The sequence below is a fragment of the Dipodomys ordii genome, unplaced genomic scaffold (genome assembly GCF_000151885.1).
Source record: "Dipodomys ordii isolate 6190 unplaced genomic scaffold, Dord_2.0 Scaffold94, whole genome shotgun sequence".
NCBI classification, from domain to species: domain Eukaryota; kingdom Metazoa; phylum Chordata; class Mammalia; order Rodentia; family Heteromyidae; genus Dipodomys; species Dipodomys ordii.
Genome location: NW_012267310.1, coordinates 7,550,168 through 7,569,822, shown reverse-complemented (window position 1 = coordinate 7,569,822; position 19,655 = coordinate 7,550,168). Strand labels below are relative to the sequence as shown.

Here is a 19,655-nt window from a genome sequence, read left to right as displayed (position 1 = left end):
AAAAAAAAAAAAAAAAGTTTGGCATTTTCTCAGTCACCTCTCTTCCTGGTTGTACATAGCAACTAAACACCTCAAGGCAATCTCTTCTTCCAATTTCTTATTCTGTCAGCTAATTGAAGGGAGAGGAGGAAATAAGAGCGAGTGTAGTAACTTCTGTTCATATGGAACGACTCATTTTTTTTAAAGCATAATCATTTCTTTTTCCAGAAAAGAAGAAAAACATAGCTTGGCAATTATAAATGCTAACTACTTGATTTTTTTTTAACAAACGTTGCAAGTTCTAGTAGAAACCTAATTATAAAATAGCTGTTTTTGCGCTAAGTCAAGACCTATGAGTATAAATGATTGAAAAACAAAAGCAACATATTAACTATGTTAATATTTATTTAACATATGTACCATAATTCAACCCTGTGACCTACTCCATTCCAAAAAATCACAAAGTTTAATCAGGCTTTTTAGTATATCCCTAATATGGTACTTCAGGAATAAAATGCATAATATGAATGTTTATTAAATCAACAGATAAATTGCTATGAACAAGGTTACTTTTGTATCATTCATTCATGAGAAAGTTAAACATTTCTAACAGCATTATTTATGATAGATGGCTGTACTAAGTAACTTCATGATATAAAGGAAAAAGAAATCTCACAAGGATACAAACACTAAGAGAAACAGATTGCTTTATTATTTTTATTAGAAAAGTATTCACTTCTCTGATAGATATTTCTAGGCAGGTCCATATGTAAGGTACACTGAAATCAATGTCAATCCTATAGGCAAAGAACTAAAGGATTTAAAATGAAATCAAGGGCAAGTCTCTCTAGAATTATGTCAGTTCAATGAGTTCTGAAATTTTGAAGTGGTCCTTAGAGAATGCAAATTAATTCCTAAGGATTATTTTTACTACTAGGTAAAAGACAGAACTGAAATTAAGTAAATACCCTTATGCAAATGGATTTTGTTCCCCAAGCCTTCAGAATTTTTTTCCTTGCTATTCTAAGGAGAGAAAAATGTTAACTTCCATTCCACAAACTCAAGATGTTCTTAAATAAACGATCCAAGAGGAAACTGCTTGAAATTCTGTATCTGGAAATGCAGGTGCTAATTTTATGTTATTAAGTATAAATAAGCATACTAAACTGTACATTATAACTTTATTCCTAATTCATATTAAATTTTATTACTTGAAGCATTAAAAAAAAGAATTTTGAGGGACAACACCCAGGCCCAGAGTTCAAGCCCCACAACCAACCAAAACAAAAAATAAAAAAGAGAGAATTTTGAAAATGTTTTTCAATTTGAATTATGATAATTGAAATTACTCAGCAAAAACTCACAGAAATCTACATGTATGTTTTATATAAAAAGAAATGTGTTTCAGAATGTAGCATTATGCAAATAAAGAATGACATGACTATAAATGCCTAAATAGCACATACAGAGTAAGAATTTTCAAATGTATTTCTTTCTGGGAAGAAAAATGACAAATGACTGTGGCAAATGCTGCAAAGTGGTGTTTTTTTTTTTAAATTCTCCACCATTTGGTTTTGGCAAATATTTTAACCACTATCATTTATTTATAAAATTACAAATGGTATCACATTGTATCACAGCTTTTATTTTAAATGATGTTATATGTAGGCATATACATGAAAGGGTTTCCTAGATCTAGTACTCAGCCATAGTAACAAGAGACAGAATATACAGACAATATAATTTATACAAATATATGTACATATATTCTATAGGCAAAAATGCATAATGAAAACTGTGTAGAACACTACATATAAAATATAATAAATTGTGAAAAGTACAAGTCTGTTCAAAAAGGAAGGAGAGAGTAGAAGTAAGTTGAAATACCATTGTAATTTGGAGTTGTTAGCCTGAAGAGACAGCCTACAAATGGGAGAAAATCATGCACATGTATATTTATATATATGTAATTTTATTGTAAAGATGATGTACAGAGGGGTCAATTTCTGCATGCTTTATATCTGACAAGAAATTAATGTCCAGAATATACAAGGGGCTAAAAAATCTACACTTCCAAAGAAGCAATCTAATTTTAAGTGGGTCAATAAACAGCATAGACAATTCTTTGGATAAGAAATACAAATGGCTAATGAATACATGACGAAATGCACAACAATCTTTGCATAAAGAAAATGGAAATAAAAATGACATTGGGATTTCACCTTAATACTATCAAATTGGCCACATTAAGGACACAAAAAACAAATACTAGTGAGGAATGTGGCGGGGAATGGAATACTTACAAATGATGGTGGAATGCACATTACTGAAACTGCTATGGAAATCAGAACAGTGAGTCTTTGAACAATTAAAAATGGAACTACTCTAGCATCTAGCATTATCACTCTTGAAAATTCATCATAAGGAATTTAAGTCGGGATATAATGGAAACAGTTGCTCATCCACGTTCATTGCAGTACTATTCACAATAGCCAAACTATAGCGCTACAACTGAGGAATGGATCGAAAGATGAAGGAAGAGAGAGGAGAGGAGAGAGAGAGAAGGGAAAGAAACAGGGAAGAGTAGTATCATTCAGCAATAAAGAATGATGAAATTGTGGTTGGATCTTCAAACCCTCAAAGTAAGCTAAGTAAAACAGGTTGAGAAAGACAAAGATAACATCTTTTCCCTTATATGTAGATGCTAGAACTAAAAGTAAATGTAGACATAAACATATATAATCATAAATATGTTTGATCATATATATATATATATATATTAGGAAGTTTAAAGAAAACACTTGAGGTAGTGGGGCTAAAAGGAGGGTAGGCAGACAAACGTAGACGGTGAAAAGGGTGATTTTGATAAAAATACTTGATTTTCAGGCATAAAAATAGAACAACAGAAATGGCTGCTAAGAATGTTTTGTGCAGGGAATGGGGATGAAGGAAAATGATGGAATTGGTTACTCTGATCAAGACATATCATATACAAAATATCATTTGTTAAAATGAAACCTTCTTGTACAACGAATTGATGCCGATACAAATTATAGCTGCTTTAAATAGTGGGATTATACTAGTTGAAACAAATACAGTAATTGAACACATAACTTCTGGAACATCTAAACATGCATATTTAAGGAACTTTTGTTTCCATGACATTGGTCTCCAAAGGGAGAGGTATATTCTTTGAGGTATCCGTGATTGATTCCTTACAACTTGAAGGGAAGTGTTGGAAACTCTAGTTCATTAATTTTTAATCTAGTCTACTTGCATATATATATATATTCTACCCATAAATTAGTTATAACATAGATACATATGCAGGAAGACCAAACCTACAAACAATAGTTCATCAAAACTAGCCATAAAGGCTTGGCTTAGTTCTCCTTCCATCCCTCTACCCCTGTGATTATCAACATGCTAAGATGCTTACTCCATTCATTATATAGAATAATGCAGTACTCACACACAAATTTAGAGATATCTCCCTGTACTCCTCTAATCTTTTCTAAAGCCTGTAAATAAATGTATTTCATTATTTCTCCTTATTTTACATTTCAAAAATGATGTTGAATTCCCATATGGTGATTTTATGTATCTCTATAAACATCTGAAGAAAATATAAGCTAGAATTTCTGCATAACGTAAAACATTTAAAGGTTATTTATAGCTTAAGTCATTAATATAGAAATATGTTTTACATAGTAATATAAGTACTATTTGAAACCTAAAACAGGAAGATGTTGGGGAATTCATTGCATTTCTTTCAATAGCTTTATTACTTCCAACTTTACTTGTTATATATAAGCATTTTATTTGTCTTAGGTTTGTTTAATTTCTTCATATTTTTTTCTGCTTTTGTAGATGTCTTTTAATATGGTACAAATATGTCATATCATTCTATCATACAGATTTATAGAAATCCCATAAGCAGAAAACTTTGAAATTGTACATTTTCTTTTATTCTGAAGTGGTAAAATGATAGCAGAAATTTCTGGTCAAAATGGAGCAGAACTGGAGTATAAATTCCTGGTTGTCTTACCTCCATGCTTGCTTTAGTACATCTTGTAAAAGCAAAGACATTTACAAATTGATTGGCCTATCTGAATTTCTTTTAAGTGTTATAATTTTCAAGTGCTAAAAAAGTAAATACACTAAACTTTAAATTTAATTTATGTCCATTGCATTTCTTTGGTTGTGAGCAATTGGCTTCTATCAAATTGGTCAGTAATTCAAATTCACAGAAAATCCATGTTCATACTCTAATTGACTTTTATGCACTATGTACAATGAGTACACTTTAAAGTATTAAAGGTCATATGAAAAATTTCACAATATATCTCAATTTCAGTTTGCTAATTTATAATGCATGTTCAGATCTTCAAATAATTAAAATACAAATGGTTTAAAATATTGGCTTATTAATCTTTACTTTTGGGGAAACAATTGACAAGAACTATACTCAAAATACATATAGTTTTTATGGATTCAGTGATCAGCCATTACAGAATATTTCTTTTCTAGAATTAGATATTTGAGTTCTAGTATTTGTATGTATAGAAGAAATTTCTACTTCATGGAAGTGGATTCACTTTAGCGTCATTTTCTTTTTTTATGTGTACTAAATATTTTACATCTAAATTTATAGTCCACCTCTGGGCATCTTCACTTCTAACAACAGCTTTTCTTCCAAATTCCTGGCCTATTTCTCTCATCTACTTGTGGTTACCTTTAACTATATGTATACATAGATACATATGTGTGTGCATGTATATGTGTGTGTGTGTGTGTGTATAAAATGGGTATCTTACTAGTCAAAATGATTAAAATGTAAATTATTACATGATTTTTTAAGAAAATAGCTGATTTTTTAACATAAATCTTATTTGAATAGATTTAAGCTTGTATTATTCATAATAGGTTAAGTGCTTCAATGTGTGTGTATGTGTGTGCGCGCGAGAATGTGTTGGTCCTTGGGCTTGAACTCAGGGCCTGGATGCTCTTACTGAGCTTTTGTGCTCATGTCTAGTTCTTTCTAATCTGAGGTTCCACTTCACTTATGGCTTTTGTTGTTTAATTGAAGAAATGAGCCCCATGGACTTTCCTCTCCAGGCTGGCTTCGAATCACAATCCTCAAATCTAAGAATCCTGAGAAGGTAGGATTACAGTTGTGAGCCCCCAATTCCCAGCTAAAACTCAATTTTATACATCATTCCATATTCCAGAACTCCCACTGAATAAAAATTGAGCTTTATTAAATAATTCAGTTTGTCTGCTATGTATTAAAATAATACTTCAATTTTATAAGGGAAATTCAAATACATTAAATCGTCCAAGCTGGCAAAGAATTGACTAGAGCAATAGACTTTCATTGAATGTTATTACAAGAAAAAGTAAACCTAGCTTTATTATGAGCCTTGTTTTAGACTATTAATATAAAATCCCTTCATAAATTCTTGAAAATAACAAAAAAAACAGAAATGAAAGTGTCATTTTATCGAAATTTGGTTTATTTATTTTAAAATAGCAACACATGTGTTTTATCTTAAGGTAGTTAATGAATGCATGTTTTCATAAATATAATTGTCCTTTATTTTTAAAAGGTGAATTTTTATAACAAATAATAATTGTTTGGGTTTTTAAGTTAATTTTGTCAGCAGTAGTTTTCTTGTTTTAGATAGTACTGCCTGATTGTATTTCTTAATGTACAACCTGTTTTTCCCAAATGGAAAACTACAAAACTTAATGACTCTAAAAGTGAAGTAAGAAACTTGTTTTTTTTCAATTTCTGTACTTGCTAATAGAAGGTAAGTGAATCTATATATCTAAAGGAAGATTTTTTCATCAAAGTTTTATATGGATTAGAGAGGGTGAAAAATACATGCAGTTGTCTTTATTAAGGTCCACTTGAAGTCTCTGTCTTTATATATCTTATAATTCTTCAAGTTCAGCTTTGGCAATATCCCTTCATTATTCTGATTCCCAGGATTTCCATTAGTTAATATATGCTTACATTAGAAAAGAAACATAAGTATTTTCAGTTATTTTATTTTTTCCAGCACTTAGGATCATATCCATGGCCTTGTACATGCTAAACAAGATTTTCACTACTGAGCTACATTCCCAGCTAGAAATGTGCTTTAAATTTTCATCCTTAAGCATATTAATACTAAAATAAATACCTTCACATATTATAGGTAGTCTCACAATAAGAGAAGGTCAATGAAAACTTCTAACACTGTAGTATTTTATTTCTTTTAGCTATCCTTTCTAGATTTAAAAGTTTTAAATTTTCATTGGCATAAACTAATGGCACAATTGTTTTCATTATAATATTTCGATACATGCTTATGATGAAATTTGATCAGACTTATACCATCTAAGTTATTTCAGTAAAAGATGGGTGTTATTGATCTGTACTGTCTCCTGTGTACGCATCCTGTTTTGCTTACTAGTCTTGTTTCTTCAAGAATATTCCTTAATCCATTCTCTATTCTCCATTAGAAAATAACAGTTTCTAACATATTTTGTTATTTTAAATAATCTATTGTGTAAAACTACTCACAATAGTGTTCAACATAGGAAAAACACATAATAAATATCGTCAATCATAACTTCATCCTGTATATTTATCTTTGGTTTTAAAAGTTAGGGTGTATTCATGCATTCTAGTTGCAGAACATAGACTATACGTATTATATCCTAGGTCTTACATTATCATTTGCCATGTGAATTTCATTTACTTTGAAATTGACTCTATTTCATTTCTGCTTTATTGAGCATCAAATCAAATGTAATTTTACACATTTTAAACTCATGAAACCTATATCCTATGACTTAAATAACTGCTGATAGAAAACATTTGATAATGTTATACCTGTACTGATCATCACAGGTTATTGTTCTTATCATTATTCCATAAACAATACATAATAGTAACTATTAGCTGGCACTTGTACCATATTTGGAATTAAGGTAACCTAGAGATGACATCAAGTATATGTGAGAATGTAAATAGGTTCTATAGACCAATAATGCACCATTCTATATAGTGAATTTGACCATGTAAAGATATGTTTGTGAGAGTTTCTGGAACTGACCCTTCATAGACAATGAAGGACAGCCATAATTTCTTGCCTGAGAAAAAGTGTGTGTGTGTGTGTGTGTGTGTGTGTGTGTGTGTTTGTGTGTGTGTGTGTGTGTATGAATTCTATGCCTCCATCAGAAAAATGACACTGCCCCATTTGTTAGGAAATGGAAAGATTTGGAAAAAATTATATTTCGGTGAAGCAAGCCAGACTCAAAGAAACATAGGTCCCATGGTTTCCCTTATCTGTAATAACTAGTATATGTCTAGGACAAGCAGAGGACGTTAAAAGCTATGTACATAGGACCATATAACCTGATGCTAAGCTAAATGAAACACAATGTAGGAACACAAGAGGTTTTTATCTTTGTTGCTGTTCTTTATAATGTACTATGTGATTTTTTTTGTTTGCTTCTTTGCATGTTCTTCCCCCTTGGTACAACCCCTGTTGTTACTGTATTTGATTCTGGTGTCCTGCATCTTGTATATACATTTTTCTAATTTTGGGAGGGGAAGTGATATAACAAAATGTTGAAATAAGGATACAGTATGACCCATTGTTACAATGAGATGAACAAGACAGTATGTTGAAACAACTTTGCCGGGGCTTGGGGGTGAATAAAGGAGGGTGTAACAATGCTTGATAGGAATTAGACTCATTACCTTGCTCATGTAACTGTAACCTCTCTGTACAGTATCTTTAATATATATATATATATATATATATGAAAACAGTCAAGAACAAAAAATATATATATTTTCATATATATACATATATGAAAACAGTCAAGAACAAAAAATGGCAAGTCAGGAAGAAAACTGAAAAGCCATTAAAAATCAAAGTGCAAATTTAAAAAAACAATTCAAATTCATATGTGCATGCATAGCATATACATAGCTGAACACATAAGTCTTTTAAAATTGCTATGAGACTCTACTTTATATATATACAAATTTACTATGTAACTTTGCGTGGTCAAAAGAAAAATGGAGTGAGATGATCAGTTTGGATCTGACTCATTCTACTTGGCCAGAAATTTTGTCAAAAATCCATGAGTGCTTATTAGTATTCACTGCTTTCTCTCACAGCTTTTCAGTGTCCAAAATTGTTAAGTGGATAATAGAATTGTCACTGATAAATACTTATTGAACTCTTTAGAAGGATAAAAAGACACTGTGATAAATATAAGCAAATAACATTGTGCTTTTTTATTAAGTGCTATCATGGCCATGTTCTTTACTACATCAAATGCTGCAGATCATCAAAATATATGGACATTGCAGTCAAGGAGCATACTAAATTGTAAGAAAGTGAGATTGGAAACCCTTTCACACTCACTTTTATGTCCCCCTTCTAGCATAATGCCTTGAACATAACAGGGGCCCAATAAATATTATTTAGGTTGAAAATGAGGAAATCTATTATATATCTTGTGCTCCAGCATTACCATACTCTGAAAGATAACTTCATTCTATTTAAAAATTGCAGCCAACCTGAAGGCTTACAAAGTACAATGCATACTCTGGAAAAATATGTCACAATTTTTCATATTTTAATACTTACAATAATAAAGAGTAAAGGTTGAAGATGTCATGTAATTTGTCCATGTTTATGTAGCTTATTAGTGGTTAGAACCTGAATGTCAAAAGAAGCTGCCTGTATTTAGAGGATGTACTTAAAGGAGTATAATTTCTTACCTCCCCATAACTTTAACATAAAAAAAATCTTATTTGGTATTGAATAAGGTAAAGGAAATCATTAATTTTATCATACACAAATAAATATATTACAAATGAATCAAATCAATCTTTAGAAATTTGACTAAGTAGTCACATAAGGTAAGAATGACTGCTTTAAAAATGAAATCTTGTTATTGTGTTAGCCACTCTTTCACTTCCTGCAATTTTCACCTTAGATTTCAAATAAAAACAGTTGGAACATGCTAAAAAAATTCACTTTTTGATATTAACTCATATCTAGTATTTTAAACTAAAGATTTGTGGATTATATTATTTGTAGGTTATCAAATCATGGTTTAACTACTACACGTTTCATTCCCTGGGATCAGTTGTCAATGAACACTACTTATTTACAAGTATTTCTTTTTTGGGGCATCAGTAGCTCACGCTTGTAATTCTAGCTACTCAGGAAGCTGAAATCTGAGGATTGCACTTTGAAGACAGCCCAGGCATAAAAGTCCATGAGACTCTTATCTCCAATAAACTACTTAGAAAAACCTAGAAGTGGCACTGTGGCTCAAGTGGTAGAGCACTACTCTTGAACCTAAAGAAGCTCAGAGATGGTACCCAGGCCCTGAGTTCAAGCTCCACAACTGATAAAAAATGTATTTATTTTATTGTTAATTTTGCTTGTCAGATAGGTATATGCATTTAAACATCAGGAAATAATCTATATATAAATACATATATCCATATATCCATATATATAATATTTATATAATATTTATATTTTATATATACATATATATATATATTACATTTACCACAAGTCTAGTCCTTAGGTGAAAATGCAACCTACATTAAACAACTAACAAAAACACATTCAATAAATAGTCAATTCATCAAGAAATTTTCATAAATGTGAGTATATGTGTGTAGGTGTGTGTGTGTGTGTGTGTGTGTGTGTGTACATGCACAGGTTAACCATACCAACATGAACCTTTGGTGGGAAAAAAATCATAAATTTGATTTAACTCAAAATAAAATTACATGCTGTGCACTTATTAATTAAGCAAGATTAAACCTCAATGTTAGGTTTTTAAAATTATTTTTTAAATTAAAAAATTCCTATTCTGAGCTGGGTATCGGTACTTCACCCCTGTAATCTTAGCTATTCAGAAGGCTGAGATCTGAGGATCACGGTTCAAAGCCAGCCTGGGCAGGAAAGTCAATGAGACTCTTATCTCCAATTAACCACTAGAATACTGGCAGTGGCACTGTGGCTCAAGCAGTAGAGCACTTGCCTTGAGCTAAAGAGCTTGAGGGACAGTGTTTAGGCCCAGAGTTCAAGAGCAACAATTGACAAAAAAAATCCCTATTCTGTTACTAACATATTTAACCAAAAGTGCCATGAAGGTTTTTGGTACTTTGTCTTTATTATACAAATATAATTCAAACATGCTAAATAATTAATGAAGCTATTTTTCATTTATGATACATTTGTTCTTTTAGCTACACTAATTATTTTTATATAGAAATAATCCATAAACTTTTACTTTATAGTAATATGATAAAACATTTTCATATTACATGTCCATGGATTTCTATTTGTCATCTAAACTTATAATGCTGACTAAAACTGGAAAACAAAGATCTTGTTGAAGGCATTAAATTTAAATTTCATATACAATAGATATGAAATATATTTATATAAATGCTAAGAGGAGAGAAAGCATTTTCTTAGAAACATAAATGAGCTATAATATTACACCTTAAAGATAATATAATTCTTCCACTATTTAAATATTTGTGCACCAAACGCATGGTTAAAAATTTAGGAGAAATACTATCTTAATTTATCTTGAAATCTGCATTTTATCACATCATTGATTTGTATGTGGGAGGGGAGGGCTAATACTGGAGGGCAAATTACTAAGGGTCCCGTGCTGTCTTTCAATTTTTTCACTCAAGGCTGGGGCTCAACCACTAGTGCCACACCTCCAGTTCAACTTACTTTGCAGGTTAAATTGAGATAAAAAAAATCTCTTGAATTATTCTCTTTGAACTGTAACCCTCAAATCTTAGCCTCCCAAATAGCTAGAAATACAAAAGTGAATCACAAGCACTTGTTTTATCAAAGTTTTTTTAAGGAAATCGGAATATTAGCATCTACTATAACAAAATTTTTTTTTAAAAAACAGTTGATTCATCTGTGGTTATTCAAAAAGTGGATTCTGAGGCTCAGTAGTAGAGCACTTGGTTAGTGTGTAAAAGACCATGGGTGTGATTGTGTAGTATTGTAATAATAAAACAAAAATAAAGAAAAAATAATAGTTTGAATTTTCACTGACATTATTTTACCTTTACAAAAATATAGGGAGGATTTCATCTGATTTGAGGGGTTGCATGTCATCAACACAAGACCTGTGATTTGAAGATCTATGTTGAGTTAAAGTGTTAAATCAAAATTTGGAAATAAGCTGGGCCCTGGTGGCTCATGCCTGTAATCCTAGCAACTCAGGATAACATGATATTGTATTAGACACTAAGGGAATTCTAATAAGTGACAAACAAATCTCTCTCTCTCTCTCTCTCTCTCTCTCTCTCTCTCTCTCTCTCTCTCTCTATTCTATCATTCCTCCACTCATGAATTCCTAGTTCTAGTGCTCATTTTCTTATAGTAAATTATGAAACTATGCTAATCATTATCCCTGATGCCTGTAATTACAAGGAATGGAGCAATATGATTAGTTTCTCTGCCCTGAAAATTAGTTTCCTAAAATTTTCCTTCTTTTAATGGTTTATGTTCATCACTGATGGATTAATATTATTTTTATAAATTTATCTCTCTAGCTAGTCCCTTGCCAAGATCTCAATTACAATCAGTTGAACCTTCAACACACATTCCATTTACCGTTATCAATTTTTTCAAAGAGCTATTCTAAATATCATCCCTTCATAATCAATTATACATCATTTTGTAAATCTGGAATAAAGAGATAAACAGATTCAACTGACTAAAAAGGAATAACTCTTCCTTTTTAAATTTCAAAATCGATGTTAAAACAGACAAGTCAAACTTCATGCATGTGAAGCCATAAAAAGTTGTGTGATTCACAGAAGTAAATTTTAAGAAGCATACATATTTACAGGAGAAAACTAATTTTAAACTAGCTAGCTTACATATTTTCATTATTTATATCTGTGCTTTCTGAAATGCTGTACATAATAATGTAACTTTTTGATGTTGACACTGAAAATCATCACAAGCATTTAGGAGTCACCTGTTCTAATGTCCCATCAGATCTGTGATCTCTACAATCTTTTTATGTTTTTTCATTTTGTGTTTGAGAATATCTAGCAAAAAACTATATAATTAAAAATTTCCATTTTCAGAAATTTTTAATGCTAATAGGTTTTTACATTGAACAATATTTTTTTCAGTTTGACCTTATTTCTTAAAACTCTTCTACTATTGCATAAAATCAGTTTCTATTTCATCAGACTTTTTATCAGATGTCTCCATGTCATTATAAAACATTATAATTCTTTTAAATTATTAATATTCATTTTTGTTATTATATGTCCCATATTTGAAGTACATGAACAGATTTTTATAGTGCTTTGTTATGGTCAGCATTTTTATTTTATTGAAATTTGAAGACTAAATGATCACTAATGCTAGAATTACAAGTAAAATAAGTTTGAAAACTAAATGAACAATTACAGGATGCTTGTTAGATATTAAGATGACCTTCACATTTTGTGAGCATTTTCACATCATTCTTAATTAAAAACTGCTAGAATGGTTTTAGTTTATGAAGACAATGAAGTGAATCCAACAGTTGCAACTTTGTATATAAACATTTAGGTTTATATTATATATAATGCATGCAAATGAAGTGTTATTTTTTCATTTCTTTATAATTTGGCTTTATGTATAAGACAATATTAAATAAAATGGCAAATTAGATGATTAAGTCCTCTAGAAAAATAACCTCAAATGCTTATTCATATTGATTAAACACTTCTAGCAAAGAAAAGGCAAATACCTCCCAATGGCCATTCCTTATGGTTTTGGACTTGCAAGATTTCAATTCGGCATATGAAATGAAGACTCTTGATCTCTTCCTCATGTTATGTTCCTAATTTTACACTGCATCTTTACAAATATTTGTTCCTTGGTCATGTACATGATAGTCCTCCACATTTTTCTAACTCAATTAATTCCCTGAGACCCTAAGAATGTAAGTCAATAGTATTTTAATTAGATTTATTAATGACCTATTGCAGCAAGTTGATGGCTTAGTTGCTCTTTGAAAAATAAAGTTTGTGAAGCATAGTACTTCCCTGAAGGAATAATCAATCAGAGACAAAGGAACTTCTATGCAATTAATGTAATCACATTCTTATTTGTGATTTTTTTTAAAAAAACATGTAATATATTTCTGAGAGGCTTGGTAGAACAAAACTAAGTATTATGTTTACTTTTATAGAAGAAAAATTTTACCAAGCTCATATCTCTGAAAAGAAGCACTAAAAATTTAAAAGCAACTTCCTCAAGTGTTTATTCACTTCTTTCACTGAATTAGTGCTGATGTTGAAGTACAGCCATATTTGCTCAGTACCGATTATCTTTCTCTTCTACAGCCAATTAGATGAAGGTCAATTGAAATGGAGCTAGATTAGATGGAAGTACCATAGAAATAGTACCAGAGGATGTTCTTAAAGTTTCTAAATTGTCTTCTGTCTGAGAAGAAAAAGATTCAATATACCAGTTTCATCCAACTCTAAGTAAACATCTCTCAGGAAATTTGAAATGGGAAAGTCAAAGAAACAAACTATAATTGTCTACTTTAAATATGCCAAGCATTCTCACATTCTCCAGAACTTTGTAGAATGAATATACAAATATAAATATTTTTCAATGAAAGTTTGTGAAGGCTAGTGTATATTTAAAACTGTTCATGGGAAAAATGATACTTATTAATATTTTTGCATACTAAAAGAAGAATTCAGTTTTCCTGTATATTAAAATTTTGAATACATTAAATACTTCTTTGTGCCAGTTGCATAAAGTTATCATAAGTAAATTTAATAAAAAAGAGAAAAGAGTGAAAAAGACAAAGAACTTAGAGTAAAAGATAGAATGGCTTATCTCTTCATTTATAGCAAAATAATAATAATTAAAAAAAAACAGTTTTTACTCATTCCGAACTAAGATCTCCAGACATGAGGTAAAACACTTAGAAAAAAACACCTTTAGCACATTGATTGACCAATTTATGATAATTCTTATTAGTTATAGTTACACAGAACAGTGTAGGCTACAGTTTCTTTGACACAGAGCTGATATTTTACCTGTTCCTGCAAATGGCAGACAAAGGGCCAAAGGCAAGCATACCATATAATCAACTGTGGCTAAAAGAGACAGCATTTTCGTGACTGACATTTCATTCCCTCAAGGAAATCATAATATTATCAATAGGTTGTTTCATTCCTTAGAGTTATAAAACATTCAAGCAAATCACATCATATTTGTCTAGAATGGCACATAATGGTATCTTTAAAAAAACTCTAGAAAGAAAAGTCTTTGTGATATTGAAAGACCCTCAACAGTTTTATGTAATAAGAAGATGATATTCCAAATCATTCATAAGAAAATGGACATATTTGAAAATAATATCAGGGAAAATTTACAAATTGCCTTCTATTGATAGGTCATTTTTTATTTATACTGGTTAAGAGGCATTAACTCAAATGAGTTTGAAGATCATTTGGCCAAATGCTTCTCAATATTTTACTCTCATAAATATTTGTCTTTTTTGCTCCAATTACTAAACTCTGCAATAATTTACTGTTTCTCATTTTACCTTTATGAGAATATTACCTTGAGTGCAACATAAAATGAACATCCTGCTTCATATTTTTTGCAAAGCTGAAGGAAACATAATAAAAATATTTATATGATGCATTTTCTTCATGTTTGGTGAGCATACTTATCTTTTTCTGTTATTTCTGTATCCAAATAATAAGCATAAAAATGTACTATTCTGTATGTGTCTTTGGGTCCTGAACACTGTTCCTCAGCTCAAGGCTAGCACTCTACCACTTGAGCCACAGCACCACTTCTGACTTTTTTCTATTTGCTTATGTGGTGCTGAGGAACCGAACCCAGGGCCTCATGCATGCAAGGAAAGCACTCTACCACTGAGCCACCTTCCCAGCCACCTCTGTATGTGTCTTGATACTGGGGCTTGAATGCCAGGCATGGGCTCTGTACCTCAGCTATTTTGTTCGAGGCTAGCAGTCTACCACTCTAGGCACAGCCCACTGCCAGAAAAGGGTAAAGAGTTATAAATGAGTTTCAACTCCATGGGTAAAGCGTTAGGTGTTTTTAGTGGAACTTCACTTGTTTTGATGTAGAAGACAACGTAAAAATACACACGTGTGGGTATAATCAAACAACAGTTAAGATGGCTGACAAATCAGTGGATTCTTTGTACTGAATTGCTATAAGCCTATGATGCAGTGTAGAATTTGGTATAGTGTAGAATTCTGGAATTCTGTACCTAAATTTGCCTCTGAGCATCCTAAATTTTTCTCCAACCAAGATACACTGATGGTAGGTTCACTGATATGTTATGCTCAAGTAAAAAAAAAGTATGCAAGCGAAATTAATTATAAAATATTGCCCAATTTAAGTGACAATAGAATTTAAGGGGGAAATACATCTTTGAATCTATGAAATAGTAAATCTCTTCTGCCTGAGAAATTTATGTTATTGTGATAAACTGGACTTTTAAAATCTTGTATCCCATACTACAAGGTAGCACTGTGAACTTTAAAAGATTATAGGGACATGGGACTAGTACAGGTCAGTGTTAGTGCATTTGTTTAGCATGTGAAAGGACCTGAGTTTGGTCTCCAGCACCCCTACTCCAAAGAAGAATAACCAACAATGTATATAGAGTCAATTATATATCACAATTTGTGTTCTTGTCTTAATCTCTTTTACTTACTAGCCTTTAAGACTCTGGTTTGTATCAGAGCCTAAAGACACAAAAATTGATATACTTTATCTCATATGCATCTTATATATCTGCATTATGACAATTAATATTTTGGATATACATTTAATCTACATATGTCTGGAGTCTCTATGATGAGAGGAGATCTCAAAGTAATTAATATAATGACTAACCCGAAGAAGCTAGGTATTATTTATTGTTTCCAAAGAGTAAATTTTATGCAGTTATATATATATATATAAATATGTATATACATTCATATGTATGCATATATGTATATATATATATATATATTCCAAAGATGTGGTAATAAATGAATACAAGAAGCAAATCAATAATCTTCAGCATATTTCACACTGACATAAATTATGCTAGACAATGTGGACAAGATTAATAGTGTTATATCTGCCAAAAAGTAAGAAAAATATAAGGAATAGTTTTGGTGGAAATTGTAGTTTTGAAAAGAAATGGCTTCAAATTTGATTTGGCAAAATCTCTGAAAAGTAAAAAGAAAACTTTTAAAAAGAGATAACATTTGGCAAACATCATCAGTGGCATGAACTGATACTAAGAATATGATATTATTAAAAAATTAGAATTGAGTACATCTAAAGTTAAAGCCTGATTCTTAGATATGATCATCTTACAGTCCCCATCATTTATACAATATTATATAAATGTACATATATATTAACATGTGTATGTATATATACATATAGCCCAACAAAAACATAGAAATAATTATTATATTATTAAATTATACCTAAGGAAATACAAAACAAATCTTTTGGCATTCACAGTCATAGTTCCAGTGATCAAACAGTAACTTAATCTGGTCTGTGGTCACAAAAATGTTCTCATACCATTTTTTTAAATCTGGAACACCTGAAACTCCACATTTCAAAAAGTGTCAAATAACAATCTTATAGAAGTCAGAAAATGCTCAATTTGTTATAAACTGTAGAAAATATCAAATGAAATTCTTTCAGTTTTACAGCTGCAAGTTGTGGTTCAGTGGTTAAAGGATGTGCCCAAGGTAACACTATCAGTTCTGAACAAATCAATGTAAGTGACCTACATTTGCCTTAATACAAACATATGTTGGATATATTGGTGAAATATACTTCCTTGTAGATATATGCCACACATGTAAATTCAGACTCACCAGACCACCAAAGCCTATACTTGGCAGCAGATTCATTCAAAGGAATAGAAAGCAGGAATACGGAATTGATGAGCACATCATTCAATATTCCTTAAAGTTAGAATTTCTTCAACAATCTCTTTGATCCTCCAAAAGACAACCCATAGATTCAGAAGTCATCCTGTCTTAAGCAACCTTCTGTAATTTTTTTGTTTCTTTTGAATGTCCTTCCCCCATGGTACAACCGTTGTTGTTACTGTATTTGATTCTGGTGCCCTGAATCTTATATATACATTTTTCTAATTTGGGGAGAGGAAGGGAAGTAACAAAATGCTGAAATAAGGATACAGGATGAACCATTGTAACAATGAGATGTACAAGACACTATGTTGAAAATGAACTTTACAACTTTGCGGCGGGGGGGGAGGAAAAGGGGAGGAAGAGTTGTGAAAAGTGGGGAGAAAAGGAATAGTAGGGGAAATATAAAGGAGGGTATAACAATGCTCGATAAGAAATGGACTAATTACCTTGCTCATGTAAATGAAACCCCTCTGTACAAAATCATTATAATAAAAATATATATTAAAAAAGAAATGTCATTTAAAAGCCAATAACTCCTATAACTGATCCATATTAGAGCTTCAAGTTTTGAAAGACCTAACATTCAAAGAAATTAAAATATTTTACCTTCTCACAAGTTATTTAAAGTTCTTTCCATCCTGATTGTCAAAACAATGTTGAGTAGCATGAAGGTAGACATGTGGATCAGTGACTGAAACTGAAATTTCATAAGGAAAAGTTACATTTATATTCAATTTGATTTTGGCAAAGGGGCAAAGCAACTGAATGGGGGAAAATTCTCTAAGAAGTACTGATGGTTGCCCATGTAATTGTAACTCCTCTGTGTGGTAGTCTCACAGTAAAAAAATAAAAAAGAAGTACTGATGGCACACTTGGACAGATACATTGGTGTATGTCCATATTTTTATATAATATATATGAACTATCTATATATGTGAATAAAGATGGATTACTAACCTACACCATGTAGAAAATTTAATTCTTAACATATCAAAGAGCTAAATCTAAGGGATACAGCTACACCAAAACTTAGATACAGGAGTCAATTTCTGTGGTCTTGATTAGATAATTTCTCAGACATAAAACCAAAAGAACAAAAAATAAAATAAATATAAACTTAATCAAAATTAAAACCTCATGCCTCAGAAGACAGAACAGTTGAAAATAATTGCAAATCATATGATTGATAAAGGATGCGTACCTACAGTATATAATTTAAATAATAATAAAAAGGAAACCCAACTTAAAAATTAGCTATGTATCTGAATAGATATATCTCCAAAGTGTGTTTGTGTACACATAAAGAGCCAATAAACATAAAGAAAGATGCACAATATCACTAATCATCAGCAAACACTACTCAAACCACAGTGAGATATTTCACACATACTAACACGGCTCTAATTGAAAGATAGATAATCATTCCTAGTGAGGAAAACAGATTTGAACCTTTGTGCATGACATGATGGAAACACAAATTTATTCATCTACTTTGTGAAGTGTGACAATACCTCAGGAAGTTATGTAATTAACATATGACCCAGTATTTCTATTCCTAGAAAAAATGAAAACACACATTTACCCAAAAATTTACAAATGAGTTTTCATAGTAGCATTTACAACAGCCAGAAAGAAACAACAACCCAAATTACAACCATCAGGTGAACAGACAATATATAAAATATCTATTCAGTGGAATGTAAAAATATAAAAAGAAATGAAGTACTGGTACATGTTGCAACATGGATGAATCTTGAAATCTTGGGCAAAATGGAAGGGTTCAATAATAAGATACCATATTAGTATTTCATTCCATTTATCTGAAATCTGAAAAGTAGGCATATATAATAGACAGCATGTAGAACATGTTTTGACATTGCTAAGGGAAAATATTGAAGTCAAACGAAGGGATAGCTTTTATTCTTACAATGTTTCTTTTTTGTGGTGACAAAAATTTGATTTTGGTACCCTAGATATTGTATATAAGTTTTTCTGAATTAGGGAAGGGAAAGGGAACAACAAAATGATGAGAAAAAGGACAAAGAGGGAACCAATGCAACAGCGATACTCACAAAACAATATGTTAGAAATGAACTCTACAACTTGGTGGTGTTTGGGAAGAGATGGAGTGGGAGAAAAATGAGGTAAGTGTTAAGTTCAACAAAGAACTGTACTCACTACCTTACATATGTAACTGTAACCCCTCTGTATATCACTTTGACAATAAAAATTATTTTTAAGAAATATTTTGCAACCTATACTGATGGTTGTACAATTCTATGGATACACTGACATTTTTGAGCTGTACTTCATGGTATGTGAAAAATATTTCAATAAAATAGGGAGAGTGTGAAGAAGGTTCAGAACTTAGATGGCGAAGAAGTGAAAAGAAGATGATCGACAGGAAGAAAGAAGAGGGGAGGGAGAGAAAGACAGAAAAAGGAGTAGAGAGGGACAAGGAAATGGTAGAAAGAGAGAGTTTGCACTGTATAGTTAGTACAAAGTACCCAGTAACAAGCAAGTAGATTTCACAATCTCTCTGAATGATTGGTTACTCTCAGAGTGCTGTGGTGACATTTTTTTTTCAATATGTGTAACATTGACTTACTTATCCTCAAAAATTTCTCTTTGTCGAATCCATTTTACT

General features: G+C 31.1%; 1 protein-coding gene across 1 annotated transcript in view; it reads right to left on the bottom strand.

The window, feature by feature from the left end:
• Positions 1 to 19,655, bottom strand: part of Il1rapl1 (interleukin 1 receptor accessory protein-like 1) — a 1,198,232-nt gene that overhangs the window by 885,327 nt on the left and 293,250 nt on the right. The gene's annotated exons all lie outside the window — the stretch shown is intronic.